This window comes from Strix uralensis, chromosome 7 (assembly GCF_047716275.1).
Source record: "Strix uralensis isolate ZFMK-TIS-50842 chromosome 7, bStrUra1, whole genome shotgun sequence".
Lineage (NCBI taxonomy): Eukaryota > Metazoa > Chordata > Aves > Strigiformes > Strigidae > Strix > Strix uralensis.
In genome coordinates, this window is record NC_133978.1 from 39,053,278 (window position 1) to 39,069,173 (window position 15,896).

A 15,896-nucleotide genomic window follows, 5' to 3' on the forward strand; every position below is an offset into this window, starting at 1 on the left:
AAACTTACATTTTTACATTTCCCCATTAGATTTCTTAGATAAACATTTTAACTAAGTCAAAATATCACAACTTGAAACGGGGATGACTTTATTTACTTTCTTCCACGCTCTGGCTGCCAGCTCTGGGAGCTGTTCCTTCCAATGGCAGCTGCTGCAAAATGCACGGTGGGAGCATAAGTGCCCCAGACGTCCCCCCCTTTCCCTTCCAGCTGCAGGCACGCAGATGAGTCCCACCACCACCTCAGACTCCAGAAAAGGCGTTTATGGCAGGATGCCATTCACATGTGGCCTCCTCCATGCCATCTCCAGTGGCACCAGAGTGCAAAGTCAGGCCTGGAAGGCATCTTCCCATGAGAACCTCGTTGTGTAGGTCTTATGACAACCAAGCAGAGCACTCTTGCTGCAATTTTGCTGCTGTCAGAATTGAGTACCCAGATGCTCATCTTCCATCCTGGAAAAACGCGTGCATCTCTCAGGCTTTGGCAGGAACTTTGATCTAAAGCCTATCTGGAGTGGCCATGTGCTGAATGAAGCAACAGACCGTCAGGAGCTGCCACCCTTGCTGGCAGATGATGACACGGGTGGTTTATCCCTGGCTACTTTGCTGCATGACTACAGGCGAGCTGCCGCAGCACACACAGATGTGCTCCACCAAGTCCAACGGGATAATCCAGAGCTCCAGCATAAAGACACCAAGTTCATGGCTAAAATATTACAAAGGTCCTACTCCCCTGAGGAAAATGCCCAACAGGAATTCAGGGCTCTGTGGCTGGCAGGGACCTCACTGACTGACTCCTTTGGGCCATGAAGTTCGAGAAACTTCACTCTTCAGTTGATTATAAGCTTTTTTGTAAATTGAGCCTAAATTTATCAGCGTGGTGGCTTGCAGCACAGCCAGCATCCCCGGCAGGGTCTTGCAGTGAGCTCTGCGGAGGCATTTGTAACACCCCGCTTGGCCGATTCGCCGCCTGACACATGCATCTTTTCTTCATGACTCGCCCCGCGCTGGTAGCTAACCAACGTCCTTTTATCAAACATTTCTTGTTTGCCTCCCCACCTCAATTATTTCTTCCTCTCAGAGCTTTTCTCCAGCTTCACATCCTCACCGTGGCCGTGTTATCCCTTCCCTTCTTGCCTGATCAGGGCTTCTGTGCTGGCTCCTCTCCAACTCCAGTCTTCAATGCAATCAATTCACTTAAGAGCCTGGCAAGCTGGTTTTTTTTTTTTTTTTTTCCATGTCTGCTTTACACAGTTTCAAAGCAATGCGGGAAAAAAAAAAAAAAAAAGACAAGACATTTTTTCCAGTATGAAGAATAAAAACCTTACGTTGTGGCAGCTTAGCTTGCCCACAAACAGGGTACTTTTTTGAAATAATGAATACAATAGCTGGTATGGTAATACAGTGCATGATGGAGGTGCAGGGAAAGGAGAGAGAATGGAAGTGCAACTTCCACACCTGCTTCTAAAGAAAGATGCCAAACGAGCCAAAATGAAGTAGAAAGAATGAACTTCTCTGACCTCTCTGAATTTTGATACAGAATTGCAAATTAATTAAATTTCCTCCTTCTGTTTTTAAACCTTTATCTTTACTAGGGAAAAAAAGGGGGAAAAAATGAAGATAAATAGAGTACAGCATCAAATGTGAGCAGGCAATGTCTAACTGAAGCTGTACACTGTTAGCTTGCAATACTGGGTATAGTGGTCATCACCAGTGCTGCAAGCCCAAAATAAAAAGAAAAAATCCCCAAAAGAGACCTTCCTTGTACTAATTAGACCATTCTACAGAAAATGACCACACCTCCTCGCAATCACCAAGCTTAGAGAGACTCATCTCTGAGGCACCACCAAGACGAGACGGGCCATGCCCCTGGGTGCCGCCAAGTCCCTGTGGCCGGTCTGGCCACCAATGACTCCCTGGCCCGTGCCACCGGCCCAGAGCTGTGAGTCAGCTCCCCCTGCAGCAGTATTACTCTTCCTACCGCTGGCGTAGCCATTAAAAGGGTTTTTTTCCTGCGGTTAGTTTATATGCTCCAGCTCATTAACATCTCCTAATACCAGAACTTGAGGCTAATTAGGCATGGCAATCCTGAGGAACATATTCTCCGTTCATCTTCCCAAAGCAGGATGCTCCTCGACGGCCCAGCTGTAGCTCCACATGCTACCATGAGGGTATCACCCTGGAAATAAAAATACTACAGGATCCCACACATTACACAGCAGGGATCCCGTACTTGTTAGTTGATGGCACAGTTTACAGGCTGTTTTGCTTAAAAATTGGAAGCATCTCTGTCATCAAGGCAGATTCTTGCTCAGCACCCTCAGGGAATTTCCCCAATAGTTATCAATACACCAGGGCTTTCATAATGAAAGCTACTGACTTGAAAATGAAGGGGCAAAGCGGTTAGAAAACTTAGGAGACAAATAAAAAGCATTTGACAGATCAATGCTAGTGGGAATTTCCTCACCACGGCTACAAATGCACACGAGCACACAGGCCGCGGGATCTGAGACACACTTCATGCACATGAACTACTCCTAGAAGCAGGCTGTCCATCTACACATCACCTAAGAGTAACACCCACTACAGCAACAAGTACCCAAGGAACACCAACAGATGAACAACGGGAGCTATGATCAACACCAACCACTTCTTTAAGCACAGGAGCTCATGAAACCTGGTTTCCCACATGTCTTCTGGACCACACAAATGCTGACCAAAGCTTGTCCAGAACTGGGACATTTTAAAGCTACCTTTGCCCACTGGATGCCTCATGTTGTAGGTTTTTCTTGAGTGCAAACATTTCTGTGGTTGTTTTTGTCTGCCTGTTTTCAAAGATCATCACCTCCAACGCCTTCACCCTGGGTCTCCTTAAAATGGCTCCAAGGGTTCACCAGTTGTGAAGGAAGAAGGCACTGGCTAAATTTCTCTGGTCACCATTTCGAATTCCCGTAGCCTTCATTTCAACATCTGCTTTTTATAACTAAAGGCAGCGACACTTTAAAAGCACCTTTTAAATACAGCAAAAGGTACATACAGATACTGTATTTTCATCCTAAGGGACCCCATGAATACACACATAAAACTTCCCTTCACCAATCACTGGAAAACATGGACCTCCAAGGAATCAAAATGCAACTGCAGGCAGCACGAAGGATGACTTCATGCCTTCCCACTCTTGAAAAAAAAGTTGTAGCATCTTTATTGATGATGAGGAAAGCAAATGGAGGAGCTGTGCCCACGGGCAAGGATGCAGCATGCCACTGTGAGAGGGGAGTGACAGAAGTGATGTAACAGCCGCGTCCCCCTCTGCATCACCTGCAGCAATTCCTCTGTTGTGTTTTTTTTTTCCTCCTCCTTTTCAAATCATTCCTTGGAGAACTGAGTGAGCCTCAACATTGGAAACGTGAGCCAAATTCACTGCCTGAGGCAGCAGAGACCTGCCTTCAGCTGCCCTCTGACTTTCATTTTTGGAATGGATTCATTTCCAAAAGCCCCTATAAACCTGGCTGTATTGGTCCACAGATTACAAGATGGAAATGTGAAAAAATCCTGGACAGAGATGAAGCGTCCACCAAAACCCCTAATTTGAAGGCAGGCTAAATGCAAACTTTCCCTCAGTAGACACCTTGACTTCAAAATGTTTATCCACTCTTCCTCTGGAGCTCTTTCATATTACCAACACGCAGCTCCAGCCAACTATAAAACTTAATGTGGGGAAAATGTGCCCAAAACTCCAGGAGAAAAAACAAAACAAGGCATTTAATTTTGGGCCAGCTCAGTCCAAACTGGAATTTTGTTTGTTTTGAACTGACCGAGCCGTTGGCGTGTCGGAGTCCAGCGAAGCATTAACCTGCTTTACTAAGCAAGCAACGCATCCAGCTCCTGGGCACAAAAGCATTGGGCTTGGCACCGAAATTAAGGCTGGAGCTCTGAAGCTTGGCTCTACGCACGTACCCTGAGCTACGGTGTGGGTCCCCACACCTCCACAGGCTCGCCAGCCTGCTCCCAAGGAGAACCAGCACTTTCGAAGGAGCAGAAAACAAAGCAGACTGTCATCTGCAGAGGTGCCAGGGTTTTGTTTACCTCCGGGCAAACCTGGCGGCGCAGGCCAAGCGTCATACTTCTGCGCTCCGTGTTTTGGTGTATGATCCTTGGCAAAGCGGTGTGCTTAGTGTGTAAGTTATGAAAAATATAGTGTGAATTTTGCAGTGATACAGGGTTAATATTAATTAGACTGTGCTTGAGGAGTAGCTGTGCGAGTGGCGGAGTTTTGTTCCTGTGCTCTCGCTGGGGATTAGCTGTTGGCAGAGTGGCGATGCCGGCAGGAGACTCCACCATCCGAGCTGTTTCCTGGCACCGGGGCTGGTTTGGCTGGAGCCGCTTCTGCCTCTTTGGAGAAGTAGGGTTTTTTAAACATTTCTGAATACCCTGCAATGGCCTTGGCAATGGCCAGCAGCCCTTGTCCCCCAGGAGCCCTCCACCACCTCACCCGCCACACACAAAGTACAGAGCAGTGTCCTGCTTCGTGGTGATGGCTCCTTCACATGCAATTAGCACCCAGCGGGATGGGGACCCTTCTTTGTGTCTTCTGGCCAGATGTGCACTCACTAGGCCAGACGGCAGTGAAGAGGTGACACGTCTACCCGGGCCACGAGACATGACCTACCTGGGATAACTCTCACCCTTTCTCCATCACCAGTGTTCCAAAGGAAGCCCTCTAGTCCACCAGAGAGCTCCGCTTCTACAGGTTTTGTATGGGTTAGATGACTTTAATTAATCTTTTACTGATTAAAGCTCAGATGTAATTATATAGCCAGTGTATCAACATCTGCCCTCTCTTTGATGACTCCCAGACCACGTCTCCCACTCACGCCACTAATGTACTGGGGTGATGCCAGAAAACGAGACCCGGCCGCTTGGTTACGGGGGCACCCTGCTACATCTCTTTTTAAATCTTTGAAGCTATTCAAGAAAAACAAAAAAGCAGACAAATTTCTAAAATGCATACGCAAAACGCAGCTACTGAAGCCGTATCTGCAGAGAAAGCCACCTTTGATGGAACACGCCCCGCAGGTAGGCAGGGCTGCTTGCTGCCATCACCACGCTCGGATCTGGGGCAGCATTAGCAGGGCTTTAAACTGAGCAGGCGTTTCTCTCCATCTTCACTTTAAACAGTATTGTGCTGTTCCAGTATTATACCAGTGAACTCACAGTCACCCTGTCAAATAAATATTTTTTCTGAGGTAACACTGTTTTAAATATATCCATTTAGAATCCTTATTTGAAAACACTGGACAAATTAAATGACTGTGAAACTTGACTTTCCAGTATTTTGTATTCAGATAAACTCCTACAGCACCCTCTTCCATGGCAGCCAGCCCATATTTCCAAGTAACTAAAATTGTAAAAAGCAGACTATGCTTTTCAGTATCTGTGCATTAATCATCCCTCCTAGTTCAAGAACTCTTTTTGAGTTCAAAGAAGAAAGTGTGAGGAAGAGGAATGTGTGTGCAACATAGCCCCCTCCAAAAAAGCTGCTGCCTAACCATCCCATACGGCCTTACAGGCTCTTACCACGCACCCCAGCCCCAACCAGGGATCTCCCACCAGCTGTATGAGGCTTTCCTATCACTTGCATCAAGACTGGAGTGTTCGAAGTGTTTCTGCACGACAAAGGGAAACCATGAAGCTGGTGAAAACACTGCTAAATGAAGCCCTGTGCTCCAGAAGAAGTCACGTTGATTGAATGTGATTTCAAAATATTTCAGATTCTCAGCAAGGATTTGGTAGCAGAGGAGAACATGCTGTGATGGACCGTATTTCTAACACGGTATGAAAAGCAGTTTCAGTACACGCTGCCAAAAAGTGTCAAACGGGCTAAAATATGCTTGTCGATAGATAAGCAGCCGATGTCTCCGACGGCGGGAGCAGGGAGAAGGGAGTGGGGAGGGGGTCGGCCGCAGCCGGGGCAGTGCAGGGGGCTGCCCAACGGCACCGGTGTTCCAGCAAGCACGAGGGGAGAAACAGTGCCTTGCAGAGTGCCCAACGCACACCTCTGGTTTTATTGGCTTTTCCTTTGCTCTCGCGTTTTGAGAAAGGTTAAATATGTCAAGCATTAGTTTACAAAACCTCTCCGACGAATCCTCTTACTCACATGATCTTTCTAAACAGCCCCAATCTTTTCAGCTGCGCAGATGTGACACTATTAGCTTTGACCATTTCAGCTGCCGCCTCCCAAAACTCAGGGGTTCCCATAGCACAGAGGCGAGGGGCTGACCTCCACACAATACCCAGATCAGGACACTACGGACACCCGCGTAAGAGCATTATCATATTTTCCGTATTTTCTCACCCATTCTTCCTAGGGTCGAACGTCTTGTTTGATCTTTTGTGACTGTGGCTGCACACTGAGCAGATGTCTTCATCGAGCTGTCTGCGGCGACCCTCGGGTCTTTCTCCCCAGTGGTTCCAGTTCATTTAAAGCACAGCAATGTGTACGAGGAGCTCGGACCGCTCCTTCCCAGGCGCCTAACCTTGCGTTTGGCAGTGGTGACTTTCATCTGCCCCTGTGGTCCTCCTTCCCTTAACTTCGGCTCGGTCACCTTCTTCATGGGGCTGCCTCCCACCAGTGACGCCATGCTGTCTCCCGCTGCCTCCCTGCTGCCAACTCGCTGTCCGCCTCTTTTCTCCAGCTTCTTAATGAAAATATTCAGACATGCAGTCATGATGCAGATACTTAGAGCAGTCCAGCATCAACATTTTCCATGAAAAAAGGCTGGTGCTTTACTTGTTTTCTGTTCTAATCCAGAGCAAGCTTTTTTACCCTGCAATGCTTGCTTAAACAGAGGCGCTTTGAAAATCACAGCCTGGTTCTCTGAGATCTACCACTTTGCTGATGTACTATTTTAAAAAAATCCAGATTTGTGATTTCTGTTTTTCTCTTATCACATCCTTGTCATATAGATATCTTTAACTGTATTTTTTTGGAAGAGCTGGTGCTCAGATGAGACACGCAACTGTCCTCCCCTCCTTTTTTCCATAACAAATCCCAAGCAGGTAAACCACATGGAGTCACACACGTTGTGCAGACCCAGGCAGGCAAGACCCTGGTTGCATGTACTGGAGATAGAAAAAACAAGAAAAGGAGATGTGAACATGACCCTGAAAAGCAGCAGAGCAAGGGGGCTCCTCCGATGGAGCTCCTGCACTGGCAACCTGCAGGACATCCAAGTGTCCTGCTGCGTCCAGAGGAGAGGCCATGTGGGTGGGAAAGGACAGAGCCACACCAGCGGTACCCTGGGAGCACCTCCCACAGCCAGAAAATGCAAAAACTAAGGATTTGTTCCTTTTGTCAGCTCTATTACGTTATTTTAATGATAAGGCATATTTTTTGTTGGGTTTCTAGAGAAGGTTTGTGAATCTCCACAAGCTTCTGCCCCCTGGGAGCAGGACACCAGCACCTCACTGCAGTGTGTGTGGAGCCATGGGAGATGCCATCAAGCCTGGAGACACAGACCCGCAGGGACACGGGTCACAGTGGCCCAGCACCCGTGGGACGAGGTTGCCTGCTGCAGCCTCTCCAGCCTGCTGCTCCCCCGTACCTGTCACCCCTCATTGGTGCGTGCCCGCCGCCCACGTCCTGCGCCTCATCTCCGGCACCGCCGCCTGAAAGAAGCTGATCTAGTCTAGATATTAACTGGGTCTAGCCTGTGGAAAACGCTGACACAGAAATTGCACGTCTTCTCTCCTCTATCTCCAGCCTCATTAACGGCGGCTGTTAACCCCTAGAAGTCCATCTGAGCGGACAGCTTCTCCCTACAGCTTTGCCGCTCGCCTGTTTTCTTTTCTTTTCCTACATCTTCCTACAAACCCTCTTCCACCTCAACCTCAGCCCCCTGATTTTCATCGCGGGTTTTACCAGTCCACCTCCTGGCCTCCCCTAGGTAATTTTCCATTTTCTGGAAACTGACCCACTTGGTTTAACGGATTTTCAGCTCCTTTACCTCCTTGGTGAGCAGCACCAGCCCACTCTCCCCAGCACCTCCCGACCCGTCCCGTTTTGGCCAGCAAAGCAACAACAAAGTCGAGCAAGAGCTGGAAATGCCCTGGCGTTAAGATCTACTTAATAAGTTGTCAGCCAGGTTCCACGTATCTATTCTTGTGGGCATAAAGATCTTTGTCAGCAGTCAAAACACGGATTTACACTCCCAGCACAATTCCTAGCAGCATTTAAAGATTTTTAACGACCATCCCTTTGTCCCAGGGAGTTAAGCGCTGATCGAATGTCACAACGTGACACATGAATGCACAACACAAGGAAGGTTTGACAGGCAGCAACATTGTAATATGATAATTCCTCTTTGTCCCTTAATCGCCTCTGTTTTTTGCAGACTTGATTCACTTACCAACATGTGATCAATCACTGCCTTTTTCAGTGAGATAATTTTTTGCCCTCTATCTAAATGGCTCCTGTCAAAGGGAATCCAGTACTAAATTAAAGCTGATATGCTTGTCTCTGCCCTTTTGTTTGTTGACTTCTTCTCGCACACAATTGATTTTAAATAGATTTTTTTATGGGTTCCATCACCATTTAAGTATATGTATTTTTAAAAATCTGGCTCCTTGAAATTAACATTCGATACATACACATTTAAAAACAGTCTTGAGCATATAATTTAATGGAGAGGAATAAATACAAGAGTACGTGCTGGCAAGTGTATCAAGTCCCCACTAGACACGGAGTAAGTTGCCTGTTTAGATCTTCCCACGTGCTCTATTTAAAACTGGAAGACGACAGTCAAGTCTCAAGATTTGTGAATATAACAAAAAGAGGACAGTGTAATTTAACATGAAAGGAAGCAAGGCAAAGATCACTTGTTCTGTGTCTGTGAGAAATCAGGATTTAACTGAAGACCAACACAGAACTTCCCAGACATATCTCACCGGTATTTGCACACCCTGGTAAGCACCTCTCTAACAACAGGCAAGAGGTCTTCAGTGGCACAGCACCGAGGAAATGAGAATCTACCTTTGTGAATAAAGCTGAGAGGTGTTTTTGTAGCTCTCGGGTCATCATCAGACATGTCCCAAACAGCTCTACACCCCCCGGCGTGGAGGTAGGGAAGCCACGACTGCACCAGTCCAAGCCCCTCCAAGCAGAGCCACACACATGCAAAGCACCCAAAACCTCTGCCTCGCTGCCTGGCTCTTCCCCGCAATTCCCTCAAGCACATCCACACTGTGTTTTAAATGCCAAAATTTCACATTTTGCCCTTTTCCTTCAGTTTTTCTCTCCCGCACCCAGCTCTTCTGAGTTGGGTCTTCCACACCTTGCCCTCACGCAGAACCTCAGCCTGGGCCTGCCGAAGCCAAGGGCACAGCGCCCGTGGACCCAAACGAAAAGGAACTCGCTCTCCGGTCACTGTGACTCCTCTGCCCGCGTCTGCTTGGCGACTGCTATCGGGCAAGAGAGATCCCCAGGCGCATCTTCATCCCTTCCACCCCAAGCAGGTACCTGCGCGGTACCTCCCCGGCTGTCACTGGCCCTCACCACTGTACATGGAATCTGTGGTAATGAAACAGGGTGATTTCAAAGCTAGGCAAGGTGACACTTATTTAATTCACTGATTGACAGCAAATTTTTGGCTGTGCCATGCATTATAAATTATTCTACATGGTTTCAGCACTTGTCCTGGTTATGCACATAAGGCAGTTAAGACTTTGCCAAGATCATCCAATAGACACATCATAATCAGCCCCAGAATATAAAGAATAATCTCTTTTTATATGTATTTTTTTCCCTTTTTAAGGAAAACACCTCAACAAAACGCTGGACTGCCAGGTCTTCCTAAGGTGGACAGTTTCCCTGAAGAAAAAATCATAAATTTATGTTTTCATCTTGTGGTTCTAGCAGTTTTCTCCTTCTGCGCAGAGGGAAAAGGGAAAGAAAACAGCTCTGCAACGAAGGCATCACCCCTGGGCGAGGGTGAGCGGTGTTCCAGATAGACGTGTCCATCCACAAAGGGCGGTGGGAGCCAAGGCATTAAAAACATACCGATGAATGAGACAGAGGGAGGACTGGCTCGGAAAAAACCCAAAAAAAAGCTCATTTTTCAAAACACATTATTATCGCACCAAATGTATTTCAATGTATTTTCAGCAAGGCATCAAATACCCCCAGTATCTGCTTTGTGTCTCTTGGCAGTTCAAGAATGCCAAGGCGCCCCGTCCTCAGGGTGCCAGAACCAATCTGTTGCCAAGAGACACAAAACTGATATCACGGGTGTATAAAGCCGTCTTTGGAAACGTATGAAACAGCGAACGACCTCATGTTCAGGGTTTGACTTAGTCAGCAAGACGTCAAGGAAGAAAAATTAACCTTTTGTTATAAGGTTTAAAGCTGACCATTTGTATCCTTCTCAGGAGAATCAGCCTTTCTGAAGCAGAAATGTGCTCGCGTCTGGTATTGCATTGCAAGCAAACACCCCGGCATTTTTTCTGAATGTTTACTTTTCTTTTGAGAGGAAAAAAACCTCAAAATCATTAGAGTCAGGACACTCGGGGAGCAGGGAAGCTGTGACTTGGGGAGGCTGGGCAGGTGACATTTCTGAAGCACACATCTTCAGAGGAAACCCAAATGCCACGGCTGGACCTTCACGTTAGCACTCAGGTGGGTACGTGGCAGCATTACTAGCTGAGAAGGATTCTGAGGCTCCAACGGTAAACATCCAAAAGGTTTTCACATTTAAAACTCTGGTCACCGGCAAGTTCTTCAAATATTTATTACTCCAACCGGTGACTAACCTACTGGAGATGCCACAGGTTCACCCACTGCAAACATTTCCCAACTCAGTTCTGGGCACCTTTCTCCCTCCTCCACCCTGCAAACTGAATGTGAACCCTTTCGAACAGAGTATTTTTCCCCCCCAGAATTTTCCTGCTGCAATTACGCCCAAAGTTTGCTGCCCTTCTCAGTTACAGAAATACAATTCAATGAGTTCAGGATTCCTTCAAAATACAAAAATATGAAAACAGCATGACTTGTTTCTTTTAGATAGGCTCGCTGTCGACTGCTTCTTTTCAGTTCATTTCACGGAAGTTAAATAGTTGGAAATTAAGACTCCAATTAAGAAATACAGTAATTAACTGTCATTAAGAGTTACGGCAAAATTTGGGTTTTTTTTAACCTAATCTGGGGCACAAACTTTTACACATTAAATTAAAAACTCCACTTAGGAACTGAAATGTTAGAAGCCTGTGAAGCAACACAGTTATCAGTTCGATATTACCCAGGAAAGGTCAAACATAAATTACAGGATGTCTTTAAAACATTAAGCTTTGGTATATCATGCAGTTTTTGTATTTCCAACTAATATATAGATACATAGGTACCCACATCACAGGTGTCCACTACTGAATTACCTTCAGTAACAGAAAATGCAGCATCTCACATTAAATAATTAGGATTTCCAGGTGCTTTTTGTACCAAGGACACAGAAACACAATAAGCCTTTGCCAGGACTGAAGAGCAAAGAATCCTGATAGATGGGAACCATATTACAAATAACCAAAAGTTAGTTGATAGAAACAGGTCATGGGCTTTGGGGGAGATTTTTTTGGACTACAAATAAAAGGTCTTGCCATTACGACAAGAGAAAAATATCTTTTTGTCTTATGAACCCCCAGTTGTGGGAAGAAAGCTGAGCCATGCCATACCAGTATGCGGGCAGAGAGAGACAGGGGGGCTGGGAGAGGGTGAAGAGAGCTAATAAAATTCCTACCAGAAAACAGAAAATGAGATTAAAACAGACATTTTGGCCATGAGGCCTTCTTTCGGCTGGAGAAGGCCTCAAAGCCAAAGTGTCTTTTCTAATCCTATTTTCTATTTCGAGAGTGCATTTTAATAACCCCTTTGTATATGGTACAATGACTTTAGCAAGTCCTATTTTAAGCAGATTTTCCACACTAGAAAGCAAAATGGGTTAAAATAATTGTACCGTACACCTCGCACGCGTGACACTTTGTTTAATCCAGTGTCAGACACCGGGGCCGCACAATACGGTACAAGGTCCATGTGTAAAAAAGTGTCTTTCAGGATGTGCAGCCCAAGGCATGGTATGGGGGAAACCAGGCTGCGGAGCACAGCTCCCTCCCACCGGCGGCCAGGTCCTCGCTTTCCCACCTGGATGGGGACTTGGCTGATGTCATCAGACCCCAAAATTCCTCCTCCTTTGGGAAAAAGACTGGTACCAGCTACTTCCCACCAGGGCTTGGAGATGGATACCGGGAGGATGTGGGAGAGGAGAGTTGGCCCCACGGCAGAGCTCACCTGCAGCTCCATGGCAGTGTCCCCATGGCCATCGAGTTACTGGCCAAGCTCACCTTGATAATTTACCTCTTTGCAAGAGCCTGCACCTTGATGATGGTTTTCTTCACCTCCATGCACACAAAAAAACCATGAAACTGTTGTCTAGAGAGTCTCTCGTGTGCACAAAAAACAGCTTTATTTGAAAATAAAGAGGTGAAAACTTGTTATATTTGAAAATATAAGAGGTGAAGACTTGTTCTCAAGAAGCATGTGTTGACAACCAAAGGGAGTGCCACAGATGCCGGGCAGCCCACGTCTCTCCCTGCCGTGGTCAAGGTGTGGGAGCTGAGCTCCTCCAGTCGGTGATGGCTCTCCATCTCCCTGCACGCTTATGGTGCTCTATCAGAACGGCAGCCCCGGAGCAGGTGACATGGGGACAGGAGCGATGGTGGTCATGACCCACTCAACCCTGGAGGGAACCTGAGCCTTCAAAAGCAGCCCAGGTCTCCACCATGGGCATGAGTCCTCCTCATGGTGGTACCCAGGGTCCCTGTGAAGCCAGGGGCGAAACTCTAGCAAAGAAAAACCGAGAAGAAACATCAAAATGATGTCATTTGTTGTAATGTACATGCATCTACGGAGTCTACCGAGAAGGCTGTTATCGGAAGCAACAAGCCCAGCGGAGCCTGGCTCTCCTGTGACAGCCCCCACACCTCCCTCACCCTCGCTGTACCAGCCTAAGGGGGACACTTCAACATACACCCACTGCGCAGGAAGAAAAGCAGAACAGCTTTACATTGAAGTGAACATAAATAAAAAGTAAAAATGAGGGTCTGACTATATGGATGGTAAATGTTTGACCTCTGACCAGGTCAGTGTTTTTGCAGATCTGGGCTTTGGCTCCCAGCAAACCTAAAGTGAGCAATGAAACAAAACCCAGCAGTGCTGCAGTGGTGTGCCATGCCTCAGCTCAGCGCTGTGGGCGAGACCTGGCCGCAGCAAGAAATATAAATGCAGGAAACCCCAAAAGAAAAACGCAGGAAACCCCCCGGGAAAGTTGAGCTGGGAGCACAGAGAGCATCAGCTGTGGAGCTGCCATGGGCAGAGGGGATGGCAGCCTGGTACGGACAGGGATGGGCACAGAAGTCCCGGGCAAGAGGTACCTCAAACAGGAATGTGAGTCCTGCAATCCCAGGTAAAAGGCAAAATCAAGCTGGTTTCTACTAACTGAGGTCGTATGATGAGGTCCCCATGTAAAGACGCTGCAGAATATCACAAATATAAAACCACAGATCAAAAACTGCAGATACCAAGTTGATGGAAGGTGAACAGATGAGCACATGTAACAGCAAGTGGTATGGCACCAAGCACAAGGGAAAAGCAAGGCTGCTGCAAGGACTACACATCTATGATGATGAAAACAGAACCAAAACAGAAACAAATGCAAGTTAGCAGAGAAACTCCCAAAACAAAGAATATGCAACAGAAAAACCAATTTTGTCCTCTCTATGCAGCATCAGCCAGCAGTCCCCAACCTCTCTAGGCAGCATGTAGAAGACCACTAGTCAAAATGAATTAAGGAGGAGGTCCAAGCACAGGAAATACAGGAGAAAACACCAAAAGGCCTAAAGACTACTGTGGGTGTTGCAGGAAAAAAAAAAAAATTGTTTTAATTATTATAATGGCAGGTTAAGTACAACAGAAATTTTTCTGTGTCACAGTGGCGCTCTGCGGTAGCCAATGCTCATGGCCAACGGAATAAAATAAAGCAGGTGAGAAATACAAAAATCTATGTAGCATGAAATATCTCTAAGAGACTTGTTTAGTGAAATTAACTAGTAGTTTAATAGAAAAAAGCTTGATGTATGAGAGTGCTCCAATTTCTTCATAGAAATTAACATTTCAATCCTGTTTTTATCTAGAAGTCATTAAACTGTGCAACATGAATTATTGGAACTGTAGCAGAGAATTAACTCTATTCATCAAGTAAGTCCAAACAGTTTAGAGTGCATCTGTAATGAAAAAATAGCTCCACATTTCTATCTCTTCTCATTAAAGTAAACCAGTTTTCCCTCTCTCAGTATATAAAACTGTCTTCTCCTCATGTAATTTATATTACCATAAGCCAGCTCACATTCTAAACTATTACACGCCTCCAATTAATTTTTGCAGCTTTTGCCTGAAAATTTAATGAGATAGTAGTGTATGAACCTGCTGACTCCAGATTACGTGTGTGCTTCCAATATTAATGTTGGCATAATAAAATAATCTGATACATACTTGATGAGAGCTTTTCACTATTGTGAGAGTAGTTAAGGCAATATGTAAACCAATTCCACTGATTTTCTTCCTCCTCCCACCACGTTTGGAATAAAAAATACCCCAAAACACAGCAAAACTTATCAGTCTGAAACTGAGGAGTCCCGAGTTAAGCGCTCACGAGACAGGCAACATCATCAATGCTTCCCTGGATGTTTTAAATCAGTTGTTTATTACTCACCTATTAACATTCATTTGAAGGCTACAGCCATTTCGAAACACTTTTACTTTTGAATGGTGAGGAAGGAGAGGGACATGTTGGGATTTACTTCTCCCACAAGGGAAGGGCATATTTTAAATATCTCATGATGTCACCTTGTTGGTTTGAGGAGCCGATGTGCGAGTCCGAGCACCTGCCACGCTGCCTCCAAGCATGGGAATGGCCCTTGCTCGCCCAAACCACCTCACAGCAAATCCCTCCCACCGCCCAAACGCTTGCAACGACCGAGAAATTAAGAGTTTGCATTTGTGCTGGGAAACCAAGATGGGTTTAGAGTTCCAAGTGTTTCTGTGGCTTGCTTTCTCTTTGCAGCTCATTTTACGGGGTAACTTTTATCTAATTTTGTGAACTGTTCTGCAGCATATTAGACAAACAACCTTTTCTTCAGAAGGACACATTCTTTGAGACTAAAATTAAAGGGAAAAAATTATAATATTACTTTTCATTGCAACTTCAATTTTACGACCGCATATTGTGCATAATATGATTTTAATATCTATGTGCCTGAGAGAAAAATTGGCAAATGTGATGCTCTCAGAGATCAAGTAATTTTATACATAGACTTAAAAATACACATTTGGCATTATTTGGTACAGCCCGGAATTTATATTTACAGGAAACTATGAGCTGCTTGTGGTGAATCACGCAGCCCCTGAAAACACATATTTTGCACCAGACTCAGAGGAGTGGAGAAGCTGTGCCCAGAGAACTGGGACAGCCTGGAGAGGAGACCCCAGTTGGGAGCCCAGAGGTTTGTGGACTCAGTCCCACTGCAGCCCGGTACCCTTGCAGGACCCTGGGGATAATCATCGTTACCTACCCCAATTAAACCATCCCCTCTCTCCATTTATCACCTGCATTATCTACATGTTACAAACAAGGGAGGGAAATGTGCGTGGACATGGAGAGAAATTCAGGCACTGGGAGATTATGGTCTGGGACCAGCAAGTCACTGGCAAAGCCAAAATGGTCAAGCACTTGTCGGGAGAAGAGGCATCACACCTTATACATGATGCCGAGATGTGTGGAGTGCCAAAACTCAGGTCTCT

The 15,896-nt window shown here is 46.1% G+C and overlaps 1 protein-coding gene across 2 annotated transcripts in view; it reads right to left on the minus strand.

Moving 5' to 3' along the window:
- The window catches only part of CTBP2 (C-terminal binding protein 2), a 143,557-nt gene that overhangs the window by 93,023 nt on the left and 34,638 nt on the right, over positions 1-15,896 (minus strand). Inside the window, exon 1 of one of the 2 annotated variants that reach the window (XM_074875504.1) lies at positions 6,354-6,374. The exons of the other annotated variant lie outside the window; for it this stretch is intronic. The gene's annotated coding sequence lies outside the window, so the exon portion shown is untranslated. Of the gene's footprint in view, positions 1-6,353; positions 6,375-15,896 lie in introns of those variants that run through there. 2 annotated transcript variants of the gene reach the window in all.